Source organism: Vanacampus margaritifer, chromosome 1, assembly GCF_051991255.1.
Source record: "Vanacampus margaritifer isolate UIUO_Vmar chromosome 1, RoL_Vmar_1.0, whole genome shotgun sequence".
Classification (NCBI taxonomy): Eukaryota; Metazoa; Chordata; class Actinopteri; order Syngnathiformes; family Syngnathidae; genus Vanacampus; species Vanacampus margaritifer.
Window position 1 is genome coordinate 11707889 of NC_135432.1, and position 7945 is coordinate 11715833.

Sequence of the window (7945 nt, forward strand, 5' to 3'; positions counted from 1 at the left end):
AACGGGTTGTCCCCACTGCCAGCCGATTTAAGCATTTTGAGTGATCTTTCAAGGTCCACAGAAAATGTTGTGTTTGGACTATGGAAACACACATACTACCAAATGAAAGATTGAACTCTCATTGTTTCTACCTTATTCCGTTCTTCAGTAATCAACAATAGAAAATGGTTAGTTTCACCGAAATGCTCTGTTTTGAAACAAAAAGCGGAGAAAAAGAGCTTTTTGTGAAACGATGTTATTTCATGCACTCTAGTGAATTCTACACTTCTTTTTGTCCATGAATGATGCCACAAACACCTAAATAGTGCTTTACTTCTGTAAAACGCTTTCACCAACAATGAAAAAGTGTTTTTTGATTGCAAAATACGTTTATTTCCATTCAACAGTCAGCGATGCTTTTGGTCTTTGAAAAAAACGTCTCGGGCATGAGCTCCTCGCGACCGGCCGCCATTTTTCCTTTGTCTTCCATTCTCATCTCCTGCTCGACACTCTAGCTCCGCCTCTACTGACGCCCACCCGATCTTGTCAAAAGAGAGTCATCGCTGCCCTCTAGGGGCCAAAAATAGTCATTAGGCACAACAGACAGACTGGAAACTTTCACCAGACATGCGGAAGGGTTTCCTCTACCCGTTTCAAAAAAAAAAAAAAAAAATCATTGGATGACGTCTTTTGACGTCATTGGCAGTGATCCGTAGGTTTTTACTTGACGTCTTTAAACGTCAGTGGCAGTGAAAGAGTTAATTATGTTTTAAAATGAAATTCAGTAGGGAATATCTTTGCCATTATTGATCAAATGATTTTAAAAAGGCCCCTGAAGCCGCACCAGGAGGAAACTTCACCAGGCAGCTGCCGCAGGTTATTGAGTGCTCTGTGTTACCTTGGCAAGTGTTATTCAGACTTGTCTAATAGTGTCCGTGAAATGTAATTGCACAATAAGCTGCACGTCTTGTCTTGACTAAAAATGTCACCTTGAAAAAAACATTTAAAAGGTGTCATAAATAATAACCTCATACGCTGTTGACTTGACAATGAAAACAAAGAGCAACATTGCTAAAGTGAGGGTTGCAAGCATGTCATCCATCATGCAATATTGCACAAATCGTCCTGCAGGATGATTCATTGGCGTGGCTTTCTCTTCTAATTATTGCATCACCTGCTCTAACTGATACTAGAAGTAACCTTAATAGCCCTTTGTTTCCGATATGAGCCTTTGCAATGCTACTGGGTAGTTCAACTGTTAATCAAACGCACAAAGTGTGTCCTTCCCATTCACTGCTGCTGCTGTTTTTGTTTCTGAGGAAAACAGGACTCTGTGGAGATGTGACACCAGAGCAAAAGTTGACTCTTTATATCACCAAAGCAATAACAGTTGTTACTTGAAGGTAGGTTGCAAACTTGAATGCTCCGTGAATAATGGCTTTCATTGGCTTGGTCTCTTTTGTACGGAGACAAACACGTGGCTACAAGGCCAGCGGACATCCAAATGCATTTTTATTGTCCCACCTTCACGCAAGAGAAATTCTCCTTTGGAATTAGTAGCACTCAAACTTTGTTATGCATCCAACATTTCAACCTACTGATCATGTTTGTACCGGTAGTTTTTGAACAATGCAATTTCTTCAGCTCCCGAAGGAAATTACATCCGTTTATTGTGGAAATGAGTTATTTCCAGCGGATGAAAATGTTACTTTGCACACCTGAAAAAAATGTAAAGATTTGTTTTCAAATTGTGGCTTTAAATATGTGTCCAAGTCAGGGTTCAGTGGATATTTATTAAAAAATTATAGTAATAAAAAACACTTAAAATGCTTGTTTAAGTAGGCATTACAGTAAGACTTCAGGTTATTTGATTGATTTGTGTTTTTTTTCTTTTACTATATGAAATGTAAACTGTTGTGATTGTATATTTTCTACTGCACAGGGATGCCTTGAGTTACCCAGTGACTTGACTTGTGAGTATTTCACTTTACAAGCCGTCATTAAGGCTTTTTTTTTTTCCTGCTTTGACTTTGGAAAGTAAAATCTGAGATATGAGCAGTGTATGTGCTTGGTAAATTGTAGGAAAAAAGCTTCAAAAGTGGCTTTAAAGTGTTTAGTGCCACTCCAAGTTGACGTTTACTATCAAACTAAACTTAAAAAAGAGAATTAAACGTAGTGGATTAAAAAAAAAACTGCCTTAAAGCCTGCTAGCCTGCAACACTAATGTTGCCGTGTTTTAAGGAACGGATAATTAAGTACTAGCAGTGGAGCAAAAATTTTTGAGAGAAAACAGATGTCAATATTCTTTATCCTCTGCAAAGAACAGCTAATATTAATACAGCTTAATGAGGAGTTGTCTCCGTACAGCTGTATCGTACTACCGCCAGGTGGCCAAGGCATGCACACCACAAGAACCAGCACAGTGACCATGAATTGAAGCAACAACAACAACAACAACAACAAAGTAATTATGCTTTCCCGCATGTTTTATAAAGTGTAAAAAATATCAAATGCTATTTTGTCATTAAAAACACATTGCAAACACATTTTATCATTTTTTGGGGAGAAGGCTGGAACGGATTAATGATACTTCCATTCATTTCACTGGGGAAAGAGGATTTAAGATATGTGTGTTTTCATTTATGAGCGTGGTGATGTGATTAATTAAACTCGTATCTCAAGGCACACTGCATCTATATGACAGTATTCTAATTATGCCAAGCACCAAATTTTACTGCAGTAGTAGTGAAAGAAAATACATCGGCAGCTTCAACATCACATTTAATCACTTGATTTCCTCACTTGATGTCATTTTGGGAGCAATGATGAGCGGCAGGGAGGTGGCACACGAGAGTATGCGCCGGTCACTTTAATATCCAAGTGTTATGACCTCAATCTTTGCCACTGTCAGTCGCATGATGCTAATGAGGTATTGCCCATCCTAAAAGATGAAACCAATCTGCTGCAACTCCACCTTCCTTGCGAGTGCCGTTTAGTGTTTTAGAGAGAGATTAACCAGGCGGACTATTTCTATCACTCTGCTCCATCTTTCATCAGGAAGCGTTTGTAGTATTACACTAGATTTGTTTTCATGATTAAATTGTAGAGAGCGTTGCTTTGCTCTTGCACTCACAATATTGATGTGATAATTCTTCAATGAAATATATCCCTTGCCTTTTTCTTCACTGATGATGATGATGCGCAAGAGATGAGAAAGTCCTCCCATGGTGGTGCCTCCGACACCTATTCAAAGAGAATGCAAAACACAAAGCATGTGTATGATAATTTGACAGCAGCCAAACCAAGCAGCAGATGAAATAAATCCGGAGTGAGGGGACCCATCGCATGTCAGCAAAACACAGAACAAATAGAGGAGACGACGTCCATATCAGTTTTTTTTTTTTTTTTTTTTTTTTTTAATAATTCAGGGTTGAGGATGACCTGGAGCTTATCCAAGCTGACTTGAGGCGAAAGATCCACTGTAACTTGATTAGATTCTTCTGTGCCTGGTGTCATGCATTTGAGTACATATGTTTGCACTGTTTGACAAAAAAGACCACTGAGTAAAGATGTAGATTTCGATGTTAGCTAGCTAGCTACTGACTGCTTAGCTTGTTGTTGGTCAATTAAATTTTATACTTGTATGGCACTTTAGCTTAACTCAATCACTGCCATTGACGGCTATAGACGTCAAAAAATCATTTAAAATATTTCTATAAGTTTAACATTTTTCCCACTTTTGTTATGTGTTATGAAAACCAAGAATGTTTTTTATTGTATTAGAACAGATGTAAAATATGTGAGTGAGTTAACTAGTGAAGTCATGCGATTAATTATGATTACAAATTGTAATCGACTGATGCCCCTAATTTTTTATAATCTTTTCTTTAAAAAAAAAAAGAGATTCTAATTTTTTTTCTCTAAAAAAAGAAAAGATTCTTAAAAATTAGGGGCGTCAGGATTTTAATCGTAATTAATCGCATGACTTCACTAGTTAACTCACGATTAATCACAAAGTTTATATCTGTTCTAAATGTCCCAAAAAATTCTAGATTTTCATACTCTTGTTGAAAAAAAAGTGGGGGGAAAAATGTTAAACTAATAGAAATAGTTAAAATTAATTTACGACGTCTAAAACCGTCAATGGCAGTGAATGAGTTAAAAAAAAAAAAGAATAAAACCCGGCCAAAACGCTTCTATGGAAATGTAGAGCGAAACAAGATAGAGCGATTCAATAGTGCAAGCAGATGCAGGGTGTCTTATTTTCTCCAAGACCCTTTAGGAAGACTCAAATGTGTGAAAACAACACTTGGGAGTGCTTTAAAACAAGACACCATTTGGGTCAACCCATCTCACAGTTTCACATCAAATGCACATCGTCCTCCCCGAAAATAAAGAAGAAGGAAAACAGCCTTCAAATTAACATTTAGATGGAAATAACCAGTCAAAGCCAAGGGAGAAACTAAAGAGGTATCCATCAAAATCATTACCCTTACCTCCCAGAAAAGGATGAAGATGCATCAACGCTATATCCCACCAAAAAGATGTGAGCCCATTAACTCAATTATTGACAGGTACGTCTTGAGATCTGATGGGGCTTGATATCATTTTAATCTTCTTATTTTAGTCCGCATGTCGCCACAAGCAAGAGCAAACAGCAGGGATGGCCTGTGAGTGTCAACAACTGCTTTTCCCTTCACACATGTACAATCCCCTTTGGACTTCGGAACTCAAAAGATGCGCATGCGATGTCAAACAAATACAGTGAAAATGGACCATTTTTCACACATCATTGCGGAATCACAATGTCCACATCACTCTCGCACACTTTCCTAGCTTCTCTCTGGTCACACGTTCTTTTTTTTTTTTTCCCTAACACCTCCCTCTGGAGCTGTGGCGTCACTCTGCCCTGTCAAGTCCAGGCTGGAACTCACTTGATATTCTCCCTCTCAGGCCACGGCAGCGTGAATAAACAGATGATTGGCAGCTCCAGCCGAGACAGCGTGACGGTACTGCGGGCTCTTATCTCCTGCTCGCCTTCAAAGGCGCAAAACGGCGTGGGCCCTTCCACGTGTTTACGTTGACCCAGAACAAAGTGCAACACTTGAGTATGTCTTCCGGTGTTTTATCTGCTTACAGTTACATGACATGACATGGCATGACGCACTCAGTGGCGCTTTGGGATCCAAGTGATTTGACTTGCAAGTTTTTCCCAAAATATGAGCCCGTTTATTTTATGGATGATTTTCCGAAAAGAGGCTTTAAACTGTTTATTGCCACTCCATCTTGAAGTTTACTGTCATGCGAAGCATAAAACAAAGGGAACACTTTGTGTATTTAAAACAACCACAGGGCTTTGTTTCAATGCTAACAATGCTAATGCTAACATACAATGCAAAACACTAGTGATGGGAAAAGGAAGCTTCATGAACAACTTGCGATACTTTTTTTTTTTACTCCTCTAGATGGTGACCTTGGTTTAAAGATGCAGTGAAGATTTAATTTATTTCCATTGCACTAGCTTTTCTCTTATGCACACATGCATATTCAGACCCCAAAAATTGCATATTTGTTCAACCATTAACATTGCGTCATCAAAGAGAGCAAGCCATTTTCAACACTTGAGATTGGTCAATAATTTGTAAAAATGTCAACCACACGTGTGGACTGACCAATAGAATAGATTTTTGGGAAAAATATGAAATTTGCCAAATTGTGACTTATAACGTTTTGGGCCATCTCTATATACAGTATATCAGTTTGTCTGTATTATACTGCCCCCAGGTGGCCAAGGTGCACACTCCAGAGGGATTAGCACAATGCCTATTGAATTGAAACATTATTTTATTTTTTTTTACATTTCATTTCATGCAGTCACAACTATGTTTTTATATGGTACAATATTATAGAGTGCTAATTTTCTTGTTAGAAAGCACATTATAAAGGTTTTTGTTGTTTTAGTTTAGGAGGAAGTTTATATTATTAAATGTGGGAAAGATAGTTTGAGAATTCATATATCAAGGCATCTCCATTTGCTCATTAAATGTGTACAAGTTCTCTTTGTGGCCCACAAAACGCACAATGATAATTACCCCTTTAAAAAGCCTTTTTCCCACCACTTGTGACGACGATTTGCGTTTGAAGAGAGAAAAGACAGTGTGACACAAGCTTCATGCATCGACTCGCACGTCCTCATGCGCATTTATATTCATTGAGCTCAGCATGTTGGAGAGCTTTTGTCTCAACCTCCGTTCTCGTCAGTTCTACTAACTGCCATGGGATGGGATATCCCGCTGTTACTGGTCAAGGCATGAATATCCTGCTGGCCTTCATCGTGGGTGAAATTATCCAGTCACCTCTCAGAAGAAATCAGGCGTGCACTAAAGGCCTAGATACACCAAATCCCACGTCGGGAGTCGGACAACATTGGGCCGTCTGATCAGTGTATAAATTATTATTACTGCCGTAAAGTCGGATCAAGTTGGGATACGTCGGTGGGGGCGTTTCCAGCAAATTTGACACGTTGAATCGGCGTTGGGGCATTTGATCACTGTGATTGGCTGTTCGCTAGCGAATCAGGAAGAGGAAGTGACGAACGCGGATAAACAGTACTGATGGAAAGCCTGGACCAGGCGTGCCCACACATTTTTGCGCCAAGATCTACTTTTCAAGCAGCCAACCTCTTTTTATTATTTATTTATTTAGTTAGTTCTTTTTTTTTTGGGGGGGGATGGAGTAAATTAAATTAAAATTTGTACCGTACGGCCCGCTACCACAACCCCACCGCACCGCACGGAAGTCGCGCTAACATTGAACCATATTTATGATTTCAGATAGACCACCATGGATGAAATATTGCGATCTTGATTGGGCTCGCGAAGCTATTTCTGAATGGAGCGCTCAGCCTCATTCATTCAACTGCAGCGCGAGCATCCCATTCAAATGAATAGGAACGAACACACGACCAGGCGATTTGATGTGATTTTTTTTTTTAAAAACCACAATCATTCCAAATCCATCCACAAGTACTTTTTTAAAGTATAAATATAGCTCAGCCTTGTTGTAAAACATTATTATAGTTATTGTATATACTGTATTTTTATGACTTTGGCGAAGACCAACGGGCGCCTCTTGCCTCGCTTGCGCAAAAATAAGGAAATGGGCGTGTGTCATGTTTATTTTCAGTCTTGTTTACTCCCTGTCATGTTTAGCTTCTGTTTTCCTTGTGTTTTCCCCTTGTCTTGTCATTTCCTGTTTTATTGTGAAAAGTCTGACTCCTCTCGTTTCAGGTCACTTGCCCTTCCTTGTTTGGTGTCTTTGTCAACCCTGATCCCTGATTGTGTCCACCTTTCCCCATTACCCTCATGTGTCATCCAATCAGTGCCCTCAGCCAGGTGTGTCTTGTTATGTCATTAGTGTTGGTGTACTTAGTCGGTTGTCTCCCCCCTGTCTGTGTCGGTTCATTGTTGCCACTGTCGTAAGTCAGTCGCCACGTCACGCTGACCTTTTTGCCTTATCAGGATCCATGTCATGCTGTTAGTTTTGCCTAAGTTGTTTTGCCATGTTTAGCTTCATGTTTTGTTAGTTCCGTTTATTTTGCACTTTGAAGTTAGCTTTTTGATTAGAAATTAAAACCTCTTTTTTGGACTGCACCTCTGCCTCCTTGCTCTGCCTTCCCGCATCTGGGTCCTAAAGCCCCCACTCTACTGACAGACGTGTGCGCAACAGAAGAATTCAAATGCATAAACACAATCATTTTTTTTCTGTTCATTTTGGGCATCGTCAACCTGCTTTACCCTCCACATTTGAATGTACAAAGTTTGCCTGGACAGAAGATCGGGAAGATGACTTTGTGTTTTTGGTTCAAGAGAGACCGGCATTGTATGATATTACCGTTAAATGGTATGTTGACAAAGGTATGAAAGCCAAACTATGGCATGACATTGGAATGCGACTGGATTTAGGA